Source organism: Accipiter gentilis, chromosome 5, assembly GCF_929443795.1.
Source record: "Accipiter gentilis chromosome 5, bAccGen1.1, whole genome shotgun sequence".
Classification (NCBI taxonomy): Eukaryota; Metazoa; Chordata; class Aves; order Accipitriformes; family Accipitridae; genus Astur; species Astur gentilis.
In genome coordinates this window covers 1,605,981-1,632,150 of record NC_064884.1, presented here as the reverse complement: position 1 = coordinate 1,632,150, position 26,170 = coordinate 1,605,981, and the positions used below count along the sequence as shown (strand labels likewise).

Below are 26,170 nucleotides of genomic sequence, written 5' to 3'. Positions count from 1 at the left end.
CCATGGGGGTCCAGAAGACCCGTTCCCCAGGACCACACAACAAACCAGACAGACATTGCTCCACGCACCTATTTAGTCAAATTTCAAGAAATGTTTTATACACGTTGTAGCCCCACAAACACACGCATCTTTAGACACACACTTCTCTCTCCAGACACGTTGACAACAGCGAACAGATTAAATAATTAAATGCAATATTCCAGTGCAGTGGAGAAGGGTTAACCAACCCGCTAGTAAGGGATAAATACCACCGCAGCATCCACCTTTGGGCACTAGCAAATATCTTTGGCATTTGCATCCCCGATCCTCCTGCTGCCCAAACCTCTCTTATTCACCAACTATTTATTCCCATGGCTCCCCTCTGAAGAAGGGGCTTGGTTTTGACATCTCAGAGGCACAGGCTGGAAAGACTGCTGAAAACACAATGGGAAATACATATATTTTCCCCTACCGATGACCGAAAGCTCTTTTTCCCTGAAACTGCTTTTCAATCAGCTCTCATTAAAATTCAACCCTTTTCCTTGGATCTGGAGAGTTTTTATGGCCCGTTCTCACATCTTTGACGACCAGCCGGCTCACGGGTTGAGGCATCTCCAGGTTTCGCTCGGTGCTTATATGTTATATGTGAAGGGAGAGCCTCCCTCGTCACAGGTAAGGGGATTTAACGGTGTTCATCACAGACCGGCGTGGATGCTCCCTGCGATGTCTGGGTAAAACCCCATTAAATCCATCCCGTTTTTTACAAGCCATGAGAAGGGAGAAGAAAGGACATGGCCAGGCGCAAACCACCGACATCTATTGTGCATCGCGATGGGAGAAGAGGCTAGGCTACGGGGAGATTTTTCTTTTGGCACTTATTGTCTTCTGAACTCCACAATCTATACAATATCTATGTTTGTAATCACTCGAAAATTTTCAATTAAATGTAAAAAACCAGAAACAAGTAAATCTATTCTCTCTTTTGACTGTTTTATTGATTAAAATGGATGCCTGAGCTGCAGCCACTGAACCATGAAAAGCAATCTGTCTTGGACGGGTAAGAGATCGTTAGGAAATCGTTGTGCTGAGGCAAGAATAACTGTGCGTGTGTACACACACACACGTGCACACACACGCATGGTGCACGGGCACGGATACACATAAGCTATGGTGGAACAAGCCGTCTGCAATGAAAAAAAATTGTAAATATATATATTTTGATATCAAGTTTGAAGCGATCTGAGGTGTTAGCCTGTCACGAGACCTCTCCTCATTTTCTAAGTGTCATCATTTTCCTCGGCAGTAAAACTTTTTCATCTCTGTTGCTGTGGAGCAAAAAAACACGAGGTGGGAGGAGAAAAACCTCAAGGTCTGTCATTTGTTACAAGCTCCAAGCGCAAGGAAACCACTTCTTGAGTCATTAGGAGATTTTCAAGTTGATGACAAGGAGATTCTCCAGCTGATGTTTCACCTTCATCTTTTGGCCCTGTCCTTTCAGGGAGAAGTGGAGGACGCTAAATGAGTACTAGACATCACCAGGAACACTTAGTTTTGCAAAGCCTGGCTGGTTTGGGTATGAGTTAACCTCCGGCAAGGAAAAGAAGGGAAGAAACTTCCCACGTGAGGCTTCTGCCGTGAGCGCTCACTTAAGGATTCCCAGACTGCAGTGGAGATATCCAACATTGGCTCTTAACAGCCACAGGAACAGATGGAGAATGCTTTGGTCTGTGCTAACAATACTCTTCTTTTTAAGCAAGACTATCCTGATATCAACTCTATTTTATCTGAGCACCTCAAGCTGAAGCTTAAATTAACCAAACATTGTTTTTCTGTTGTAACCCATCACCATCCCACACGCTAAAAGCCTTGGGGAGTTCAGCTCTGCGAATTCTCCGCCTTTGCAACAAAAAGATCTTATTTGCTGAAGCCAGCCTGTAGCCTGCTCATCTCTAGGCATCCTGGACCCACACATCCACCCAAGGGAAGAACCCTAGAGCGAGGTCAGGTTTGGCAAGCCCTGCTGCAAAGCGCGGCTTTAAGAAAACCTCGGCTAATAACCGCGATGCTCGCCCTCCCAAACGGGAGCAGCCTGAAACTCGTTTCAAAAATTCACTTTCTAGCAGATTTTCACAGGCTGGGACTGAGGCCCCAGCAGCTTTCTCCCACCAACACAGGTCCAGCAGAGAGGCTTCCTCATCTTAGCAGCAGAAAGACAGACAGCAGTCGCCCCGCCAGCCGGGATCTCCAGGAAAGATGGGAATGCCGGGCAGGAGCACTCAGCATCGACTGTGCAAGACTGGAAGGCTGGGAGTGTTCGTCAGAGCAGCGTTACTAATGAATTTAGCGCTGAAACAGGCTGTTATTTAGAAATGTGGGGATACCCACCTCCCCACACACTCGTCCGCAGTATTTGTTAACGGGTAAGAACGAGGCACAACAGCAGATTCAGCCTGACTCATGCGGTTTGCGCTTTTATCGGGTGCCTCCCCCCCCCCCCCAACTTCAGAGTGCAAACAACGTACGAACAGAGCTGAATGGGAAGGGGTGTTTGGGAAATGCTGCTCCCCACCATTTCTATTCTATTTATTTGTGTGTGCGGCGCAAACTCTGAGACCATGACTGCATCTCGTGCTCCAGGCAGCCGCTGCCAGGGGGTCAGGACGGAGATGCTCACAGATGCTGGGCAGCAGCCAGGTGCTTTAGGAAGAGCCCCCAAATAATAAAAATTTTGTTACTGATTTGATTTAAAAAAAAAAATTGGAAGAGAATAAAGTTTCAAGTCCCTGAACTGGCTGGGCCAAGAAAGGCATTGCCAGGTTTTACAGAGCAGATTAGTACTGCCATCACCACGGCCGCCTTTGCCATGCAGTATCAGATAAAAGCAGCAGCAAACACGAGTGAATTGGAGGTGATCTGCAGAGCCCCAGACACTGCTATAGGGTGGAGGACCACGCAGACATGTACCCAAGAGGAGGCTCTGAATGGGTTAGGATCCCTCAGATCCTTTAATATATTTTCCCTAATTAAGCTGTTCAATTCGCCAGCTTAAATAGCTGCCAATAGCTGCTACAAATTGATTTATCTTTTGATGAAGGTAAAATTTGCTGGAAAAAATGAGAGGCAAACAACGTATGGGTTTAGGGGGATTAAATTACTGTCTTGTGTTAAGATTCAAACGTATTCTGGAGGCAGGATGAGCCTTTAACAAGTAAATTGTTTTTATACTATACATTCATTTCTATGTAAACAGAAGTATACTAATTTACACATCCACCTACAATACCTGCTAGATAACACAAGTATGTACTTAAAAGCCAGATGAGATCCCAAGCTCTCCGTGGGCACATACACACAAATAAAAAGCAATCATCCTGCAACCTGCCCGAAGGGGGGGGAAAAAAAAAAAAGCCTTCTGGAAACACAGGCAATCCATCCATAATAGATATGGCTTAAAGCAGTCTCTACGTGAAGGGTCACGAACGACTAACGCGGTGGAGGTCAAGTCTCACAAACTGCATTTCAATTCCCAAACCACTGCAGTCCCCTTGCATGGCACGAGCTTAAAGTTTACCACCTCCACTTGGTTATTTTGCAGGGTTTTTTTACTCATCAGTAAGAAATAGAAGGTGAAGAGGGATAAATATTAAGAGTAAATCACAGCCAGCCTGACAAGACCGAGCAATAGTAGCAGCCAGCCCAGGATCATTTGCTTGATCTCAAATGAGAAGTTTCCCCGGTGGGATGGGACATTATAACCCCGCTAAGTAAGAGAGGCGAGACAAAGAGTTGGCCTCTGCAGCTCCAATATCACAACGCACGGGGCTTCGAGCGCCGATGTCCCCGCAAATACAGATCCTTCTCCTTTTCCCAGCAAAAGCCGTGCTCGCCTCACCTCTACAGCAGAAATGAAATTTGTCTGTGTGCTTGCTCGCTCAAAACCAGCTTTTTCACTTCAGATCATCTCCGGCATCAGTTTCTCCAAAGAGGGAGTTAAAGAGTTCAGTGTGAGGGATGCGGCAATAGCCATGGGGGGTTTGCATTTACTAACTGTTATTCTCTGCATCCACTTTATCAGCTATTTTGGACATACGCATTTCCTACACAAGCACACGCCAGACATCTGAGAGTGGATAATTTGCCCAGACAGGCAGTAAATACATCCCATCTCAAGCTTCCTCCTAGAATAATGTGCTTTCCTGTGTCATCTGCCATGTAAATCATCACCTTGCAATTTATCCTAAGCTACATTTCAACCTGTTCTGGACTGACCAGAGGAAAAAAAAAAAAAAAGAAAAAAAAAGGAAAAAAGAAACCAGCAGAAGGTCCAGTAACCCCTTCTGCCACAGCTGAACATGGATGCTTCTTCCCTGGCCAATATTTTGAATTTATTGAAGAAAAGACATCTACGGAATTTATGGCTTCCCAGCCAAAATTCTGACTCTTAGATTTAGAGGAGTCCTAGATTTTCTTCTTACTATACAAAAGGCATTTACATAAGTTTTTGTGCAACATCAGAAGCTCATTCCTTCAGTCTGTTTCTCTCTCCCACCATACAAGTATCCAACAGCTACCCACCCCCTAGTTACTGCAACTCAGGAACTTAGAGGTGGACTAGAAAAACCTCACGAATTGCATGAGAAATTACATGCCTGCGGGTCTGGGGTTGTTTTTTTTAAATCTTCCCGCAAAACCAGAGTCAAGTAAAGAACGGGGGTTGATGGCACTGTCTGGGCTGCAGCCTTCCAAAGGAAAAAGAGAAAAACAGCATTTTCTTTCCAAAAAGTTAGCCCAGAAGTAAACAGAAAAACCTCCATGGGAACTTTCCACCAGGAAAACAAGATATTTTCGCCAGACCTCCTTTGAAAAAAAATTTTATTTCCCACAGAAACACCTCAAACCAGCCAGGCTTGTTGAAAAGATGGGATTTAAGCAGATATTTAGACATCTTGCAGCCTAAGCCAGCTTGGGGGAACACGGTCCTGGGGGGACCCCTCTAATCTGTGTCCTCTCTGGCTGCAGAGAGAAAAAGCCTCCCCTACATCTCTGTGTTGTCAATTTTGTGTTCAAAACACTTGAGAATCTCTCTTTTGTTCCTTGACTGTCTCCTTTAATCCTTTCCTCAGTCATTATTCAATATTTGGTTTTGTGACTACATTATTTAACTTGGCGGAGCGTTTTGGGACGCAGCTTGCATAAAAGGCTCTATTTTTAAGAATCGGAGGGGACTGTCGCACGAGCAGGGAGGAGACAGAGCTGACAACAAAGAGGAGACCAAAGCTTCACCCATCAAAAAAAAAAAAATCTCTGGGGAAAGTAGGCTGGCAGTCACAAAATCGTCATTCAAGGGAATAAATCACCAAAGCAAACTCCAATGTCGGTAATTTTGTGACGCAGAAAATTGATTCGTACTTTACAATCAAGGAGTGCCTTCCTTGATAACGTATGCTCAGCATTTTAACATAATTATTTGCACAACAGTTTTAACATTTGCAGCCTTCTCTGGCTGTCAACCTGGAAGTAGCAAAAAAAAAAAAAAAAATTTTAAAATACTCTTCTTCAGAGACAGGATTAAAGAAAAGAAGAAAAAAAAAATCAATCTCCGAGCAACCTCCTTTGTATTTTGTTGTGACAAGTCTGAATTTAAACAGCCTGTGAAGTCAAAACAACAGGAGAAATATCAATACACATTAATTTAATCAAGAAACACTATTCTGCCATGCCAGGCCAAACGCAGCTTTATTTCCGCCACGGTTTCCGCGGGAGCTGCTAACACCCCGCTGCCTGCCCAAGCCACCCGTGGTGGCCAGGGGTCTTCTCAAAGCCTCCGAGCCCCCTCTCCATTTGCATGCCTTGCCATGCCCAAATCAAAATTCCTGGTGCTGCAGAACCCCGCTAGCACATCGCCATCTCTCCTCCCAGAAAAGGCTCATTTTGCTGGCAAACCCGCCCCGGCTGGCCGTCCTGCTGCGTCCTTATTGTCTACCGTGGAGCTTTCAAAGGACAGGCAGATAAAAGGGTAAACATGTTAACAAAAACTATCTCCACTGCACTTGACTTCGTCAAATCCTGTGCGTGCAGCGCGACACTTTGAAAGAAGAATCTCATTAAGAAAGGGAGAGTTGAAAGGATAAGCCCCGGCATACCAAATGCAGAAATCAGATGTACTTGACCTTTCAAATGAATGTACATTTTCTGACTGACTGTTCATGTCAGAGTAATTCAAACAGACACCTGATAATCCTCTTAAAAGACTAAAATTTGGATACTGGATTGAGCACAATGCAGTGTGATCTGTGGGTGGTCTCATCTCTTTGCTCGGTCCTGCCCTTGCCCCCAATTTCCCAAGGCACCTTGAAGTCTTCTCCCCTCCCTGGGCTTTCATGTCCCCACACACGCACAGAAGACGTTTCAAGTCTGGGATTCATTAACGAGGTACCGTCTTCTGTGCTGGCACAGCTGGAACCCAAAACCTGACGCTCCTTAACACAAATTGGGTCATTTAGCTCTTTGGGTGGACAATATATGCCCCAGTAGCAAGGTACAAGAGTGAGACACCTCCAGCTCCATCCAGACAGGCTCCAGCCACGTTGACCCCACGCGCAAGTCAAAGGACCACGAACCCCACTTGGGTCCTGCATCTTCTATATCAACATGCGTCACGTACGCAGGCTTACCGAGAAAGAGAAACCCTACGATTAAGCCACGAGGATCTCCAGAAAGCCCAATGGCTTCACGGGGAGATATTTACGTGGTGAATGGCTGCAAATTGAGAGGTTCACCAGGCTAAGGGGGTACTAATTACTGCCCAAAGGCAATGGTAAATGAACACAGAGAGCAACTACAGGATTTCTCCATGGACAACGCTGCTGGAGAGGTCACTGCAACGACATCAACTGCCTGGCTGGCTGCTCGGACCACCTCCCTTTTACAAGTTTTGGACATCTCAGAGATTCCGGTGAGATCTAGCTACCTGCCTTGCTCTATAGTTCGGTTTCCACCAACAACTTCTGGGCTTCATTTACCACATCCATAAAAAAAGAGGCACAGATGCTGCCAAGCCTTTGAGATTGCAAACCCCGGGGAGTCCACAACCCTATAAACATTGGAGGAAAAGGGGGTTTGGGTGTCTGTCTATGACCTGGATCTATGAACAAACGCCGCAGTGTGACAGACCACGCAGTGACTAATAACGACTTTCTTTTGAGGAACACTGAAAATCAACAGCTTAGCATTTCCAGCGGAGTCCAGTGGTATTTTCTGAGCGGGAAGGCAGCTGGAAATACACCAGCCTCTTCTGACGTGGCAGTAACGTCAGCCCCAGTACTCACACCCGCACGCACGCTGCCAGCTCCTGCTCAAGCCGCATGGGGCTCGCGGTCATTGCCATGCAGGACAGGTACCACACGGCTTTGTATCCTCTGGCGAGCCCTTTCCTCCCTCTGAGCTCCCCAGCATGTAATATTAATTGGCTAATATTTGTTTAGGTCGTTCCTGACACTTCGCCTTTTGATTCCCGCTGCAGTGCATCAGCAGCACTGGTGTGAGTTGCTGGAGAAGCATTGCCTTTGCTGGGGGGCGGCGGGGATGGAGGACGCAGCGAGCAGCCAGGGAGGAAGGTGGGACTGGGGGTCTGCAATGCTCCCACGTCAGCCCCCAAACCCACAGGAGAGGCTGCAGAGAAATCCCTTGGAAAAGTCAAATGCAAGGGGATAAACCAGCTTATTTCACAAGGCGACGGGCTCAAGCCCACCGCCCGTGCGGTGACTGCTCGGGGGAGCCGTGTTTCCCTGTCCCAGCCCTCCCGCGTTCCAGGTAGCAGAGCTCATTTTGTGGATTCCCAACCAAAGCCCCCAAAACCCCAAAGTTCCTATTCTGAACCAGCGCCAGGGTCTCCCAGCAGGCTGAGCCCTCCTGTTTGTTTCCAAGAGCCCATCACCGCGGCATCTGGCCTCCGTCCCCGAAAAGATTTCTGTTCGTCTGATGACTCTCCAAAGGCCACCCAAGAACTGCACGGGGCTCTGCAGACCTTCCAGCTCAGTGAACAGGTCAAGACACAGGGGGTGTCACCAGGGGAAGCGAGCATCTCTCCTCTGGTGGGGACCCATCCCCTCTGCCTCCCCCCCCCCCCCCCCCCCCCCGCAAGGGGCTCTCACGTGCTCACCCCACCTCTGAGCCCCAAACCGGGACCAAAGTGGGACCCACGTCAGCAAGTGCTGGCAGCACCAGCCATGTCCCCACTGCCTGCTGACTCGCAGGCGTGTTTTTTTCCCCGCACTCGTCGCCCCTCCTCTCAACACCTCCTAACAGCTCATGAATTTTATAAACTAAACTCATTGTAACCAAACCATGAAATTGCAAATTTAACTCTGTCAACAAACAAAGCCTTGGCAGGGAACTGGAGCTGGCTGAGGCAGGGCTGCCGTGCCGCCTGGCCACCTGGCAAGGGGGGGAATCTCCTCCAAGGGCCAATGTGCCCGGCTCGGTCCCCCCTGGCCCATGGGGCAATGACACAGACCGGGCTGCGAAGGATGCTGGAGCATCACAGCCCGCGCAGCACCGCAACCTACGCAACGTCACAACCTCCAGCTTTCGGCAGCGCCGGCCGTTCCCGTCAGCCTTCCCCTTCGCGGCCAGCCCCGCCACGGACCCGAGAGGCACTGCAAAGCCTCGGCAGCCCCAAGACCCCCGGGCAAAGCCCTCCCTGCCCAGCTGCGAGGGCTCTGCCGCAGCCCCCGGGTCCAGCCAAGCCTGGCTCCCGCCTCGGCTGGCAGCGCTGCACACCGTGTCCGTGTCCAGGGCGGCCAGGAGAGCCCTCGTTAAGTTAATGGCGTGCTAATTCGCTGGCAGACCGAGGGGAGGGATCGGAGGCGCTGCCTCATTTGCTCGGTGGAAGGGGGCCATTAAAAGGAAGGGTGGGGGGTCTCGGGATGGGGTGGGCGGCGGAGGCTGCCACGCTGCGTGAGGGATGGAGAGGGGTCTCCCCCGGGACGGCTGGGGCTACGCAAACCATTTTAACAGCGTGAAGCAGCCTTTGGCGCAGAATGGGAACAAACTAACTGCCTTGTCGCTGCCTGCACCGAGGAGGGTGGCAGAGCACCGCCAAAAGCGACCGTCTCCCCATCGCCCTCACCATCTTCGGGGTTTGACAGTTTTGCAACCCTACCAGTACAGTCGCCCCAGCCAACCCTTCCTTCCCACGCACACAAGGCCTGGCCACCAAAAGCACTCGCACCGGGTTGGAAAAGCGCGGCAATACCCGCTCACGCGCGGCGTGTCCGCACCAGGCTCCTGCCAACGTACAGATGCCACCTCCCTCCAAATAAAGCACATTGCCACGGGGTGTTTCCATGGCAACGAGCATCTCCGATATAGCCGGCACCGAGATTCCGGCACCGCTCCGCTGACATGGGAGGCCACGGTCCCACCGGCTCGCCTCGCTCCGGGCAGGACTCCCTGAGCAGAGTTCAACCATCAAGAGGCTTCAAAACCGACTTACCGCTCCTCGCCCCGGGGGTGGTCACGGGGTGACGACCCGTGCGGGTATCCCTCGGTCTCCAGACACGAACACGCGCGGGAAGGACACGGCATCCCTCCCGGGGATGTCACCCGTCCCGCAGCACCAAACCCCTGGTTTGCAGCTGGCCCCGGCTCCGACAGCCCTGTAAGCTCCCACCCCTGAGAGCAGCAGCGGAGCTGGGGTCATCAGTCACAGAGCCACGCTATAGGCAGCCTTAAATCCCAGGCCTACCTTCCCATCGATCTCCTCAGCTCCGTGAAATTAAGAAAAACGCAAGACAAACACAAGCGAACATCCCCGAGCAGGCTGTCTAAGAGGCAACCGAACGGGACCAATTCCCCCAAGCAAGGCTCAGGGGGCTGGCAGGCAGCTCCTAGCTGAAAAAAAACCCAACCAAAACAAAACCCAATTCCAGACAGAACGCCAATCTTAGCTTAAACATCGCCCCAGGATCCCCAACCGGAGGGGGTTGGGCTGCAGCACCATCTTCATGCTACGTTGGAGGCTGCAGCAGGCAGGAGAGGGGATGGGGCTAGCAAAGACCTGTGCCATTTCTACACGGAGTAAATTTGTCCTCAAAGCGGACAGAAGCAACACAGAAGGCCTGAAAGGTCTCCCTCCCCCCCCCCCCCCCCCCCCAAAAAAAAAAATCACTTCCCAGAGCAGACCTGTGCTTTAAGCATTAAATGTGGCTGGACAACACAACATTATTAATGTCTATTTTTGACAAGTGTCTCCATTCCACCCATCTTTCTCTCTCTCTCTAGCTTTTTAACCATCACTTTAAAGACTTTGCTGTCCAACTGTGCATTTTGAAAAAAAATCTCTTTTATTAAAAAAAAAAAGGAAAAAAAAAGGGAATTTAAAAGCTTTAAATCCAGTTCTCTGGTCTCCGACCCCCTGAAGATTCCTGCACAGCAAATAAAGTGCTTAGCCTCCCTCCTTAAAAAGATTTAATCTCCCATATTTCCAGAGCTTGTATGATTAAACCCCACCTCTAATTCTGCTTTCAGAGCCACAGCCGAATCTCTGCTTAAAGGAAAGAGGCACAGGCACCTCTCCTCCCATCTCCCTGACGCGCAGGGGAGTGGAGCTGCATCCACGAGGACGTGGGGGAAGAGCTGGAGGTAGCAAGGCAGCTCCGTGCATCCCTGGCTCCTAGTGCTTCCTTACCAGAGATGGAAATGCCCATTTTAATGTAGCCGTCAAGCACGATCGAGCCTCCTTATAAGCAGCCCTGGAGGAATAAAGAGGGGAGGTAGCACGGACACACAGGATATCTGCTGGACCAGCTTGCTAGCTCAGAAGCTCAAGCTCCCAAACATCATCAGCTCTATCAAATCCATGGCAGCAGGGAGAGAAAGAGCCTCGAACTAGCAAGGAGACGAGACCCAAAACTTCAGCTGGGAGAGTTAGGGCAGGACAGAGCCAGCACCAGCCTGAAAACCTGTATGAGAGCATCCAAGCAAGAGGCCTGAGGGTCAGACCACCGATCTCCAAGAGGAGACGCTGCCCCTCGCAGTAGAGGACTCAATGCAATAGGGGACGTGCTGGAAGGAAGAAGTTGCTACTGGACCCTGGCGACTTTGTTACACGCTAATCACTCATTTACCCTCAGCTATTCATTATTGACCATTTACACCAGGCAGCGTCCTACAGGACAGAGTGACAACCCTCCCTGCCCCGAGGACCTTCATCCCAGGTCAAGAGGAGATGGAGCATCGGCAATGGGACTGCGAAATAAATACCTCACCGTTGCAAACAAAACTGGCTTTGGACAAACGTGGGCAATGTCCCTGCATTTCTCTGGTTTATGATATGCATAGAGTTCGTCAAGAACCCGCACTAATAAGGTGACGGGTTTATTGAAAGCCTGGGAGAAATCAACTTTCCAGTGAGAGGCAGCGCAGCGACCTTCGCCTGCTAATAATCTGTAGGGAGCTCAAGGCCGGCTCTCCAGCACGCCCAGCATACGGCAAACATGTCCCACGGCGAGATGGAGATAAATCTCCAAGGAGCGAGGCACTGCAACAGCCAAGAAGAAGATCATTACCGTAAGAGTGCTGAGCTCCACCCACCATCAGGAGATTTGGGCTTGGGTTTGATGGGAAAACATCCCCCGACACTTGTGCTGGGAAACTTTTGCTGAAATTCCACGGGCAAACGTATACCAAATCAGGCTTCAAACCTTCCCCATCCCCTTGTTCGACAGAGGCTTTTATGCTGCCAAAACCTATTTATTTCTTGCAAATCTCTATGAGCTACTGCTCATGAATAGAAATGCTTTTATCAAAAACTGTTCACATTCTCCACTGAAAATTTTAAAACAAGTATTTTCAGGGGGAGGCAGGTTGCCTTCTGTGAGAAAGCCACATATAATGACCCTTCGGAGTATTTTTGCTTCAAAAACCAAAAGAAAATGTATTTTAGGAATGTCAGCCTATGAGATGGGAACAAAAAGCCAATACCAACGTTTCCAAGCTTGGTTTCAAATAACTTTACCACAGACATCCCCCTTGGACCAGCTGCCTCGCCCAGGGGTCCAGGCGTGTGTCCGCAGTGGGACCCCCGCCACCTCTCCCATGCCGAGGACTGCGCAAACCACTCGTTGCCCGGCCAAAAAAATGCCATCGGGAGGAGGGAGCGTGCCCGGGAGCACGCAAAACCAGCCACTGAGGAGCCCCGTCTCATTTATCTTGATTTCTCTTAGCAACGCCAGCGAAGGTTAGAAAACATGGGCTTCGTTTTCTGGTTTTGAATTTAGCACGAGGCAAAAGCGAGGAGCACGGCGGGGGTGACGAGAGGGGCTGCAGCAGCCCCCTGTTTCCCCGAGGAGCACCCTGCACGCCAATCCTGCCGGGAAGGGGACCCTCAGCGCCGCCTCCCCGAGGACATCGATGCTACGAGTTTCCCAAACTGAAGGGGTTTCGGGCCCTGCCCTCTGCAAGCTGCTGTAATTACTGGGGCAAACCGCAGCATTTGCACCAGCGTCTGCAGGCTGCTGTGCATCTATCGGCTTTGGATGGTTAATTACTGCCGTCTCCTCTTGGGGTTAAACACAAGCCCAGAATTAGAGGCAAGCCCGCTGTCCTTTCTGAAAGCCTTAATGGACATGTCACTTTGCTTTGGAAATCGCCGCATCTGTTATATTTCGATTGCTCTGGAAAAAAAAAAAAAAAAACGAAACAACAAAAAACCCAACAACTCCCTAATGCCAGTCAATTTATTGTCTCCTCACCCCTGGTAAACATTTCTATGCAGAAGAGAAAAAGCATCTCTGGTCCTTACCACCAGAGATCCAAAGGGCAATGATATGTCTGGATAAATGAACAGGTAGATGTACTTTCATTAAAATCACCACATTTAAATTACTCACAGATGAGACTGAAGACATGAGGTTAAAAACTTAATTGACTAAATCAGCTGAGACGCCGAGGGCTGATTATATAATTTAAAATAAATGTAATATTGGCCATCAAAAACTGCACAATATATTATTACATATCAAAAGCCATTATTCAAGAAGCACAAACAATATCCTCCCAAAGCCCCAGCGGATTTAAGAGCGTCGCCCTCCCCGGTTTTCTTTGATTGTTTTTCTTCTTCCGCAAACCAGGCTGGAGAAGAAAAGCAGACGCCTTCCCGTGACTCCCCAAAATCCCACATTGGAATAAAACTCTCCCCGGCTGCTTTCTCATCACAGACCGTACCTCCATGAGCAGTCACCAGGTCTTAAGGCTAAAGGGGGCCAGGCACAGCCACCCTGCCTGACCTTGCGTGCAATTTGGGCTGTACCCTCACATTTCTGCATCACACCACTAACCAGGTACTTCACCCACATTTTTCCTAGGAAAATCTTAACCCCAGCACTCAGAGCGGTGGAAAGCCCTCTCCCCTCACCATAAATCACCCCCTTCAAAACGCTTTGGGCTATCCAGGCTCTCTCCCTTTCCAGCTTCGTGCTCGAGCTTCATTTCTGCAAGCCGCCAGCAGCCCCAGCGCTGGAGCCGGCGGCTGCCGCCGGCCTCGTGCCCACGCCAAGGGACAGGAGCGCGGTCCCTGCCTCGGCATCCTGGGGACGAGATACCCTAGCACGCGATCTCCACTCTCCACTCGCTAAAACTCATCCCCACCGTCCGCCCAGGGGTATAAACATTACCTTCTGCCTTACCCCCTCACGCTCAGAATGAATATTAGCTGAAAGCCCTTCAGAGAACAAGCCCATTCCACAGAAATCCAGATCAGCTTGCAAATGATTTCCTAGCCCAGACTGGGAGCTCATTACAGCCTGGGCGTTATCAATTATGGATGGCTCCAGTGGGCCCCCAAACCTGGGCTTCGGGGCCACAAGGAGCCATTTGTTCTGCGCCTCCAAACCTCGTCCCCCTCATCTCCTCCTGCTCCCCATCGCCGGGCTGTGGAGGAAGGACCCAACCGCAGCATCGCTAAACCCTACACAAACGCAAGGAGGGAAAGGTGGGGAATAACCCCACAAGCCTCGCTATAACGTTAAGAACATGCAAATCAGCCCCTGGGCTCTCAATTACACCGATTACATTATAATTACAAGCAGTGGCATCGAGGGTTTCTCAAAACCCACGTCTGTTCTTAAAGGATCTGTCAGGGAAAGGCCCGTCTACCACAAGGAAAAGCGCATTAGTATGCGTGCACCATGCGCATGGAGGAGAGAGCGCCGGCTCCCGGCACACGCGGCCCAGCTGGGAAGCAGCCCGGCAAAAAGCACGACTCTCCCGGCTCCTCGCTGTGCCGGGGCTGGCAGACAGCGGTGCCGTCCCTCGCCGCTCTTCCCGCATCCTTCTGCCCACGGAGCCGGGCGTGCAATTCAATCAGCCGTTCCCGTAGGTCCCGGGCTGGATGGGTTGCGTCACTTGGGCTCTGGCCCAGAGATCCCGGGGTCCCAAGGGATTGCTCGTGCAACCGGGCACCTGCAACGGCTCACCCGGCTGCCAGGACGAGCTTTTCCCAGGGACCTGCAGCGTGGACGGAGGACGATACGGAGCAGGGGGATGCGTCATTGCAGGAAAGCTCCTCGCTACACGTGTTCGCCAAAAGCACCGTGCAATCTGTGTTAAGCAAAGCGAGAACACGGTGCCCCCTTTCCCGGACCCCCTGGCAGCCCGGGCATCGCGGACGAGGGCCGTGACGCGGTGCTGGGAGCTCCAGTCCGCTCCCACGCAGCCAACGGAGCATCCCACTGGCTTTTAGGACAGAAAGCACATTGCCTGCCCCACGGAGCGTGCCCCGCAGGGTGGCTGCATTACAAAGCCATTTACTGAAAATAAAAAGCCAAAATACCCAACCAAATGCACTGTAATTGCAGGGTTTTCAGGCGCGAGGCTCTCTGACTCCGCATACGCGTGCTGTGATAAACCAGGGTTTGGGAGCCCTGGCCAAAAGCAGTCCTATGCCCTGCCTGAAATGCCTCCCAAATACACACACACGAGTTTCTTAAATCCTACCCGCTCCTCTCCTTCTCTAGAGGAGGGGGGCCGGTGGCAACAGGCAGCGGGAGGGGAACCAGCCCGGCTGGGATGCTGCACATCTGGCAGCTGCCGAACTCAGCCCGCCGGCATCGCTCCTCTCCCCGCGCTCGGGGGTAAAACAGGCAGGAGGGCAGCACGCAGCACGCAAAAGCAAGGGTGCTGCCTCCTTTCCCGCTCCCCCCTTGCCTCACGGGGTTTTTAAGGTGCTGGGTGCTTTACGAAGAGCAGCCAAGGGCCGGGCGCGGGCAGGAGAGGCGTTAAGATTCCCGGCACGGCCCGGGAGGAGACATCCCCAGCATCCCGCTGCAGAGTGAACTAATCCTGCCAGGTTAATTCTCTTCCTCAGTTCATTCCAGCTTATTAAAGCCAGCAGGCACCCTGCAGAGGATTCATTACCTGTGTCACTTGAAGGCAAGGCTGGGCCTTAATGAGCCGAGAAACTGGGGAGCGATGCTCCCACCGCTCCCACCACGACGGCCGGGTCCGTCCTGGATGCGGGGGAACCCGCAGCCCCATTCCCACGGGCAGTGCCATAATAAACAAGAGCAACAGGCGGAACTTCTGCAAGGTCCCAGGCTTCATCCAGACATCATCTCCCTCCCGTTTCCTCACATACGCCTGTTCTCCCCAGCTCTCACCCAACGCCCCAGCCCGGCCGCACATTGCGCCCTGGCCTCGGAGCTCACTTTGCCTTTATTTGCTGGGAATTACTGGCAGAGGGCAAAAGGAGATGAATTTTCAGCTAGGTGAGTGAGCACATTACCAGCCAGAGAGATGGCAGCTGCTGCAGTACATCTTCATCCCTTTAAATAGTTCCCAGCCTTCCCCCCGCAGAGCCAGGCTGGCTGTGTAAAAGAGATCTCTCCTAATTAATCTAGTCCTCTCCATTGCCGGTGAAACAGAGCCAGAGCTGGCAGATAAAATATTGCAGGAGCTAACAGAGGATGGCAGGCTTGGGTTAGCAAGGCAGAAAGCAAGTGGTGGACTTCAGCTGAAGGGGCACAATTATTTTACCACCATGCTATGCCTCTATTCCTAGACCTGTCTGGCGTCTTCCAGCACCAGACTGCCTTTTTCATCTGGGTTTTATCCCCCCCTCCCCATTTTCCACTCCAATCCCTTTTTTGTCGCTGGGTGGCTATTTAATTTGTTGTATTCCATGCTTTCCCTTTCATGAGCAAAAAACTTGTACCTGGGCTTTCTTTATCTCTCTCACTTCATTTCCAAAAATTTTGCTTTTTGTGGAAAAAAGAAAGAATGGAAGGGAGAATGCTAAAGGAGCCAGGAGATGAAAGCAGCTTTTACATACAGTCATGAGAGGAAGGATGCAAAGAGGAGCAGAGAGAGCATCAGATGCCACTCGAACCAAGGTTTTGGCCATACAGGGGTAAGAAGAATTGGGCAGCAGCTTCCAGGGGCTTCAGCAGAGCAAAAACATGCCCAAAAGCACGGTGCCATCCAAAGAAGCCGGGAGAAAAACACGCTGGGAACACTTGGGAATCACTTGCCACCTGCACGAGGCTAGTCTGATGTTAGCACCTTAGCCTACTGCACGCTGCCTTCCTCCCCATTGCTTTTCCCCAGTCATCATCTCCCGTAGCAGCTCTGCTCCACCGCCTCACCTCCACACACTGTCCCCGTGAACCCCCTTTTGCTCTCAGGAGCAGCATTTTGGGCCTCCCACACCTCCTCCGCAAAGCAGCTCAGTAAAATCTACACCACCACCACCACCACCCCCCGCAACACCTTGTCTATTTAAGCCCAAGCAGGACTGCTCAAGGAGGAATACTATCTGCAAGAAACAGGATGTCTAAAAAAAAATCATCTTTGCTGGTGATCAGGGAAATTGAGACAACAAACAGCACAGGAGGGATGCAATCCCTCATTTAAACCTGAGCGAGGAATCTGGTTGCCAGATCTGGGCTCTGCTGATGAGAGTATTTAAAAACCAGTGGGAAGGTTCGCAGTGCACGCAGGGCCAAATTCACCCCGGGGCAAGTCCCCTGGTCCCCCACAGGGGGGGTCACACCTCATTTGGCTGTGGCAGAGAAGGGGGGGGGCGGACAGAGAACATGACTGGGGCTTGCCTCAGATGCAGGGAAAAAAAAAAAAACAACTGTACGTGACCGAACGCACCCAAAGCGCATGCAGCCGTCCTCACCGGCGCTGCTAGCAGGGCTGGCCGGCTTTCCTGGCCTCCAAAAGGTTAAAGATGCCATCAGGAACCAAAAGTAGATGACGACTGGGTGTCAGCATCCTCCCACCTAGGAGGATGCGGAGGCTGCATGCCTACCAGGATGCCCAAGGCAAACCTGCTCGCTATCGAATGCTATTTCATCCTTGCTGGCTGGCCTTCATCTCCTTGCTCTTTTACCCTCTCTCCTCTCCCATCAGGCTTTAAAGAGCATCCTGCAGCTCCAGCGATGGCTCTCAATTACTGCAGAGGCAGGAGATGTTTGCTTTTGCTAAGATTTCCTAAAGAGTCGAGCAGCAGCGTTTGAAGGGGGATGGATACCACAGCTCTGCCAGGCTGGGACCACCCGGCAGCAGCAACGTCGGCTCCCACCGCCGTGCCGGGGCCTCTGCGCAGCCCCTCTGCTCCTGCACATCTCCTGGATGGCTTGGACACCTTTCCCGGCTCACTCTCCTTGCTTTCTAGCCTGGGGCTCCCTCTGCCTGTCACCGTACTGTGCATGCTGTCCCCCGTCCCCAGGGCTGCTCGCTGGGCCTCTGCAAGCAGCGTTGGGCTCTATTTGCTGTTGGCGAGAGCCACGTTTCAGCCACGTTCCGCTCGTGCCGTGCTGGAAGGATGGACCTTCTGCAAAGCTAAAGTCTCTCCCTGCCTGCCCATCGGTGCTGGCTGGGGAGGGCAGGGGGAGAAGGCGAGCTCTCATGCGTGGGCGGGGGGAAATTCGGGGCTGCCGATGACAACCGGTGGCCACATCGTGCCTCCAAGCATCACCGGTACCTCCTCCTGGATCTATCAGGCTCCTTCACATGGTGGAAGAAAAAGCAGCAGTTTCCCTGTGGGAGCAATGGCCCTAGTGACAGGAGTGGGAGGATGATGGCAAATCACTGCTGTGACCAATGAGCCCAGCTAGATTTTTCCTCTCGTCCTACCACCGCCGTTCGCCCCGCGAGTCACCGTGCCGCTGCCAAGGCACGTCTGCTCGGGACGGCAGCCGAAACGGGCAAGCTCGTGATTACAGCTTGCTCCCTGCCCTCGAGGGAGAGCAGCCACTTCTGCTCCCACCCGCAAATCCCAAACCCATCACCGGTAGCCAGAGCACAGCCACAGCCACATTACAAGGGGACCGGGGGAAGGTTTTCCCTCAGCTCGCATCCAGTCGACCCCAGGTCTCGCCTCCTCTTGCCTTCTCCTCACCTGTACCGAGCTCCCACAGACACCGCGAGCCTCGGCCAGCTGAGAGCATCAGTGGGCACAGATCTCCTACTCCAGAGGCTCCTTCCACTATGGAAATTTGTTGCCAGCTCAAGTTTTAAAAATACCAATGGCTGTTATACACACTGCGTGTTAAAAAAAAAAAAAAAAAAAAAATCAGTAGAAACTACCTGGGCTTAAGTACAAGCTAGTTGCAACCACCAAGAGCTTCCAGCAGGAGCACGGGCCCTGTGCAGATGACACATGCAGATATGTCAGCACTGCCGAGCGTGGGGAAATGACAGCATCCACGTTACCATGGCTCTGGAGATTTTACAGGCTTTCCCACAGCAAAGGCAAAATTAAAACCCCACACCTTCCTGAGCTCAGATTCGCCTTCCCGCTCGACACGGAGTTTGTATCGCCGAGCTGGGATATGCTCTTTAACAGCATCTCTTCCCAGGGAGACCAGGCACAACCCAGCAAAAGGGGCCAGCCAGCCTTCGAGTCGAAAGACGAGAGCCCTGGCATCGCAGCGCGTGTGTTCCCCCAGACGCCGGCAGAGATGGGGGACCTGGGAAACCTCGTCCACTGCCCTAGAAAAGGCTGCTATAACCTCGGCTAGAAAAGCCTGCGCAGGATGACAGACCCTCTGCACGCTTAAGGGAGGGACGGCAGCAGCCTTACCGGTGAGGTTTGACTCGAGAGTTAATGTTTCACGTGGGGCACAGCGGGATGCAACTGTACAGCTGCACGGCACAAAAACGGCACAGAAGCGCCAAAAGTCTTTTGCAAAGCTTTGGAGGCGCTAAGGGAGCCCTGTCACCCCGCACCACCTCCCTGAACCACCCCTCGGTCTCTAGACCAAGGCAGGAACCCTACGGCAAGCCACGGAAAAGGCACATTTCACCTTCATACAGGTCCTGCGCTTCCCAGACGTGCAACTCGGCTGCACCTGGATTATTCCGCCTCTACCTCCACGCTCGCAGAGGAGCAAACCCTTTGCCCGGACCCCCAGCCGCTCTCTCCAGCGGGAACCGATGAGCTCCGCCGGGCTGCATCGGCCCCTCGTGCCTCGACCCTGAGCGGGTGGAAAGAACCCAAAAGCCGGGCGCAGCCGGGAGCGTTCGCCTGCCCGGCCCGTACGTGCGGCAGGGAGCAGCCATCTGCTCCCCATCGGAGCGGGGCAGGAGCCAGCCCTGCCATCTGCAGCCCTTTTTAGCAACGCTCGGCTCCGCAGAGCCGGCCCTGCCTCCTTCCCAGCCCCAAACGAAGCTCCTTGTTTGCAGCCCAGGCAGCAAATTGAGGATGCTGCCCGTCTCTCATCCACCCGGTCCCCCACCAGCGCGGGGCTGGGCAGGGGAAGCGCTGGCAGGACCGGCGCCGAAGACCCTGCCATAATCAGTTTGCAAAAGCTGTTCGCCTAGTGCCATCGTTTCCCCGTACCTGGAAGGCTGCAGCGTTATCTCCGCCGCCGGCGGCAGCTGCCCCTGCTCCGCACGTTGCCCCTCAGGAGGTGGTTTGGAGAATTTTATACTCCCCCCTCACCGCATTTCAGGTCTTCTCCCTCTTTCCTCTGCAAACCTGGGACCACCTCGGGCCGGCAAACCCAGCGGCACTGCTTTTCAGGCTCCCCGCTCTCCCCTTTCGGAGTCAGAGCATCCCCAGCGAGGCCAATACCCAGCCTGGCTCCCTGTCGCACCTTGGCGAGATAAAGATGGGATGGGAATTTTAAACTGCCTATCAGCGGGATCTGAAGCCCTCCGAAAGGGAGAGCGTGATAAATTCGCCCAGAGAATCACAGGCACAGAGTGCAGGGTGACGACTTATCCTTCACCATACATACAGATTTATTAAAAATTTAAAATTGCTACATAGATCTAAAGGGCCGGGTTATTTATTTTTGCAAGGGCTGATCAATCACACGTGTCCCCAAAGGATGCCAGACCTTTAACTACTCATCTGATTATGCCTGCTGTACCTGTGCTGCTCCAGCGCTTAATATTTTATCCTCACGGCTCCTAGGCAAAGCCGGAGCGGAGTCTGATCTCCTGGCAGAGAAGAGACCTGCCTTTGGCTTTTTATCAGCTCCTTCTCAAGAGCAGAGGTGGAAGGAAAGAAATAACTTTTCCTTTGTCCTCTGCCCCTCCTTTCAAAGCGACAGATTTACTTTCAGTCATCGCCATCCTAAAAATACGGGTTTTTCAATCAAAGCTGCCGCGGTGTTTCAGCTGCCTGGGGAAGGGACGGCCGGCGAGGCTGCCACGATCTGGCCCCCGCTTCAGTCCCGGGACCGGCACGTGCGCTCAGCCGCTGGCACCTGCCTCTACTGCAAACCACACTTTAACAGTAGAATCACGGCTTTTGGCGGCGAAGGGGATAAAGCGTAGGAAAGGCAGGTTTTTGTAGTCTATAAACCGCAGGGAAAAATCTCACGCAGCCTCGCCAGGCTGACTCCAGCCATGCGTTTAATCTCACCCCCATCTCAAGCAGCTCTCCCCCCCCACCCCGCCGCAAATGCCGCAATGACGCAGCTACGGGTGGGGGGGGGGGGCGAGTCTGCGCCAGGGCTCGGGTCCCTCCCCGCACCTGAGCATCCTCCAGGGCACATCCAAAGAGGTGAGGATGCAGCGACAATTTCCAGGGCTTCTCCAGCCCCGACGCTGCCACTGCACCGATTTGTCCCCTGGGAGGATAAAGATGCTCAAAACGGCTGGAGAGAACCCACCTGCATCCACCCTGGATTTTGCAGAAGACGCGTAAGCAGCTACCCTGCAAAGCAAGACCGAAGCGCCCGGTCGGGAGCCAGCAGCGCCGAACACCTAAATAAATCCCCGCCTGTTGCATCTCTTGGCACGCTCAAACCGGACCCACCGGTCCCCATCGCTACGCCAATGGATGCGGGCAGAGGATGAGCGTCGAGGACCGGCGTGTGCCGTGCGGCTGGGAAAACGCCGGCGCTCCCCACGGAGCACTCTGCGCAGGACAGAAGCAGCTTTTCATCTAAAGGCCGTATTATTCCGGCACGTCTCTTTTGTGCGTCGGGGCTAATTGAATGGCGACGGCGGTACTAAGCAGCCCTCACGATCTGAAACCGGAGTCAGCTGAATCTCTGAAATCATGTAATTTTTTGCATGACTGAGTGCACAGATGTAATAAAAAAAAAAAAAAAGAAAGAGAGAAAGAAAAAAGAAAGAAGGGGGGGGAAATCAGGCCCTTAAATGAATCCGCGATTGACAGCAATAAATGGTTGGAGGGAGCCGAGATGCAAAGCGGCCGGCGGGGAATTGTCCCCCTCCGAGCACGCAGGGGACAAGATACATCCCCTGATCAAAGCTGTGCCCCCCTCGAAGCAGAGGTTCTCTGTTGGACCCGCTTCACCGAAGAGCAATAGGCTCGTTAGCAGACCCAGAGCTCATTAGGGAAATGCAGAGATGGCAATTACCCCTCCAGCCATGCTATGCCAAGCGTGGACGCGGTCTGGCTGGGGGGAAAATGATGGGAAAGCGACCGGGAGAGACGAAAGCTGAACCTGGATGGCTGAGATCTTCCTCCACCCACGCCACAGAAAAAAACCCTCCGGAGCTATTACAGGCCAAGACGCCTCTTCTGAGAGCCGGAGGAGTTCGCAAGAGCCCTGCTCCCTCCCTCCTTTGCCAGTTAACACTTCTCCATGCAAGTCCTTTCCAGCGCTCCCAGTACAGCCACGGCCACCGCTTTCAGCCGCGAGATGCCCAGGGACGCATCCCTTCGCTCCTCTGCATCTCAGGTGCTGCACACGCAAAGCAGAGGTGACGGTTCCCCTGAGCTAGGGGAAGGACGGCTTCTGGCATCCCATGCTCTACTTCTGCATCTGAACAAATAACAGGGACAGAAATTCGCCCCCACGGCTCAAGTCACCCAGCTAAAACCCAACGCTTAAACCTGCTGCTGAGCTTTTATACGACTGCGGGTGCAAAGCAAGCGTGCAGGCGTTGCAAGGGCACATCTAGGTAAGATTAATAAAGCCTGCGTAGGATTGACAAGCAAGAGGGCGAAAGGGAAGAGCTGGCTATCCTTATTATTCCAGGCACACCGGGTGCCCACAGTGCCCACATCAGGAGGAACAAAAAGAGTTTTCAGAAGAATCACGGCCAGTTAGCTAAAGATTTATGATTTTATTCTTAGTGCACTTTAATTGCACCTATAAATTAAAAATTAACTAATTCTGTACTGTGTAAAGTGACTGCATTCACCTAAAAAAATTGCACTTCCAACTTTTAATTCCACTTCAATTGCGCACACGCACCAAGGCAGCGCTGCGCAGCAACCTCGGATCAGCCACTCTGGAAATTGCCATCGCAATTTCATTCCACCTCGGCTGCGCACATACATTTTTTAAAAGTTACTGCTGTGCTGTACAGAGCAACATTAATTGAGTGTTAACGAGCTGTCTGATCAGCTTCCCACTGTCCTTATTACTGGACGTCAGGGTCTCTGCAATGTCCCAATTAAACAGAATCAAAGAATACTTAATACACGGTAAACTGGTTCCCAGCCACTTGAACTGATTAACCAGCTGTTCCCTTTATTTGGGTCCCGTTAAGCGATGCTCCACAGTCTATATCGCCCAAGCAGCTCCTATATTCTGGGAAGGAGCAAGGTTTAAATGGAGATTTCTAGGAGAGGCTGAGGGAAGCGCATCGGTTGAGGATGGCAGACGGTGCACCTTGCGTTTCATCCCAAGACGGGATGGTGCAGAGAGACAGAATCGTGTATTTGGGGCATAATTCGAAGCCGGCACCCGGAGTCGCTAGTTATTTTGCAGTCCTGTTTTGTTTAACCAGCTCCAGTGGCAAAGATAGAAAGGGAGGAAATAACTTGGATCGCTGAAGAAGAAATCCTCCCATCTTAATACCAACATTTTATCTCAACACCAACAGAAATAAAAGACCTGCAAAACCCATCGGCAATATGAGATCAGCTCAAAATGCAAGGAAGGACCGGCAAAACCTCCCTGGGCATTTCCTTAGGGCTGGCAGACTGCTTTGGCATAAAATAAAGCCCTTTACTGGTTTTGCATTCACATTAGCTCGGATGGAAAGTACACGTGCAAGAGATTCCCCGAGGAAAAGCACCCCAGGACTCGGCCGCACGCTTTCTGCCCCAGATACGAAAATACCCAGGGATGCACCACATCTCCTAGCTCAGGTAAAGCTCTTCATCCTTCATCCTCCCAGGTGGACTCATTGCCAGAAACAGGGAGGGGAAGGAAACAGCTTCACGTAGCACCCAGCTCCTTTGACACACCGTTTCTTTCGACACCAGGCTCTCGCCCCACCACCCCCGAAGACTGGCAGCATCCCTCCCACCAGGATCACGCACGGCCACGAGGATGGCCGGTACCCGTGCAGAATGGACCACCGCATCCTTCTTAATGCCAACGCTAGTCCAGCCGGGCCGTGCAACAGTCCCGCGTCCCGTGCAAAAGCTGGGGATGGGGACAGAGCGGGGAGTCCCCACGCACATTTTTCCAGCTGCAGGAGGAAAGATGCTACAGCTGTCTGCAGGCTCGGCGGTGACACCAGTTGAGATAAAAGAGAATTTAAGGTGCGGAGGAGAACTAAGCAGATCCTTGTAGATTGGAGTCGAACAAGATAAGGGGGCAATGATGAATATAGAAGCATTACGCTAGGACAATTCAAAGCACATGCAATTTTGGCAGATAGGAAAAAGCGATAGCGCAATGTACTTACAGTCCCCGAGCGATTTGCAAAGCCGGCGGCCAAGGTTTCCCTGTGTCAGCCTCAGCCAGGCTCGGGCAGCCACGCTCTAGGGGGCAAAGAAAACAGACTTTTAAAAATCATCAGCATCTAACCTCAGGAGAGAAAGCCCACGCTTTACCAGCGAGGGCATTCCTCAAAGCTCAGGCAATAACATTTTTACTCGCTGCTTATTTTACAAGACATTGGTGGAGTGCACAGCGCAATTATCAAAGCCTTCAGCTCCCCCCACTCCTAAATGGAACAGTCAAAGAAAATAGTCTAATTTGACAATTTTCAGTCGGTTGAAATGATACGTGGAAGAGACATGGAAGAAGGAAAGCATATTATTCACTATTTGATAAATTATCCCCATTACACGGAAGGCAAATCTGAGCCTGGGAAATGCACAAGGCTGCCGGAGACAGCACACATGTTTTTGGCAGCCACCGAAGGGCATTGCCACCGCCGCGCTGGGTGGAGAAATCCTCCTTCTTCGCTCAGCCCTTGCTCGTGAAGCTGCAAGACAAAACCAAAGGAACAGGACCAAACAGTTGGCAGAGTCGGGTCTGAAATCCACCGCCCCCCACCACCGCCTCTGGGTACCCCACTGCTCCAGGGAACGGCCTCATCTCGACCACACTTTTCCCTTTTCCTCCTGCTTCCCCGCTTGCCCACCAATTCGCCTCCCGGTGTGTTGCAACAGCCCCACGCGAGCACCGGTCCAGGTGTGGATGCCCTGCTCCTCCCAGCCCCAAACGATGCCGCAGACGGGCAGGGGACAGCACGCACCCCCCGAGGGGACGACCCGTGCCATCGTCCCCCCACGAAAGGGGTCTGGGAGCCGTGTGAACGCAGACACCCCCTCCTTGAGGTCCTGCACCCCGAAGCACCATCCCCATCGCTCCCGATCCACGCAAATGTATTCATGAATTCGTTCAGAAAGTTCTCCCTGTGCTCGAGCGGGTGCTGCTTGTAATTGCTGGCGGCCAAAATCTGTTCTGTTTTTTCTGGCTGAGGTACCAGGCAATCATCAGCTGTAATTATTTCGAGTCTTGTTACAGATGGATCTCCAAGTTTTCAGTCTTAAACAGAATTCATTATTCAAATGCCGGCTCCAGCCTTCTGCAGCGGGGTGGGCACGGGCGCTGCCGGCCCCCCCACAGCCGCCACCAGCAACAAATGGTTGCGGGGAAGGCGAAGACGGCGGTGGGATCTGCTTGTCAAAGCCGCCCCGCTGCAGTTCCCCGTCTTTCCCACCCGGCACGCATTTTGGCTCAAGTTTGGCCTTGGTGCCCAAGGGGAGCGGGGCTGGAAAGCTGCGGGGAGCTGGGGGCTTGGGTCCTGGTAGTCAGCATCATCCATGCCGGGTCCAGAAAACCTCCGAACATCGGCTCTGCCTGTTTCCAAGCTCGCTTTGGATACGTGACAGCATGAGAGAGGAGCCCCGGGGGCTCCGGAGTGACTCAAAGCACCAGGAGAAGGCGTTACTGGACCAAACGGCAGAAGTGAAATTGAAAAGCAAATCAATCTGAGCTTTCTCTTCGTCAAACCATCCATTTCAGCATTGTTTTCAGTGAAAAAAGGAGAAATTCCAGTTTTGCTTACCGTACAATGACTTTCTGCTTTCAAAACAGACATCACTTATTATTTTAAAATGCAGTAAAATGCTTTTGAAACTTCAAAAGTCAAACATCCAGAGATCCTACAAATATACCGGGCAGAAACATTCCCCTACCAAGGGGAAGCACTTGCAAGGACAGCGGCGGGCTCGGGGCAGGCGGACAGGCAGGGCTGCGGGCACGGCTCCCTGCCAGCGATGCTCAGGCACAAGCTACCGGGGGACCTGGCACCAAAAAGCCCCACGCTGACACTCCAGGAATCACAATTTACAGCCCGTCTTGGTGCGATTTCGGCTCAGCACACAGACCATCCCGGCAGAAATCGGGGCTGTCCCCACACCGAGCGCTCAGGGGATGCAACGCATCACCCGGAGCCCAAAAACGTAATTTCCAGTTTGCTGATTGAGGCCACCCGGTTCACCCCA

At 52.4% G+C, this 26,170-nt stretch overlaps 1 protein-coding gene across 1 annotated transcript in view; it reads right to left on the bottom strand.

Annotated features, from left to right (window-relative positions):
- OPCML (opioid binding protein/cell adhesion molecule like) overlaps positions 1 to 24,193 on the bottom strand; it is a 345,511-nt gene extending 321,318 nt beyond the window's left edge. The window contains exon 1 of the mRNA XM_049801178.1: positions 24,118 to 24,193. The gene's annotated coding sequence lies outside the window, so the exon portion shown is untranslated. The remainder of the gene's footprint in view (positions 1 to 24,117) is intronic.
- Between the last annotated feature and the right edge of the window lie 1,977 nt (positions 24,194 to 26,170).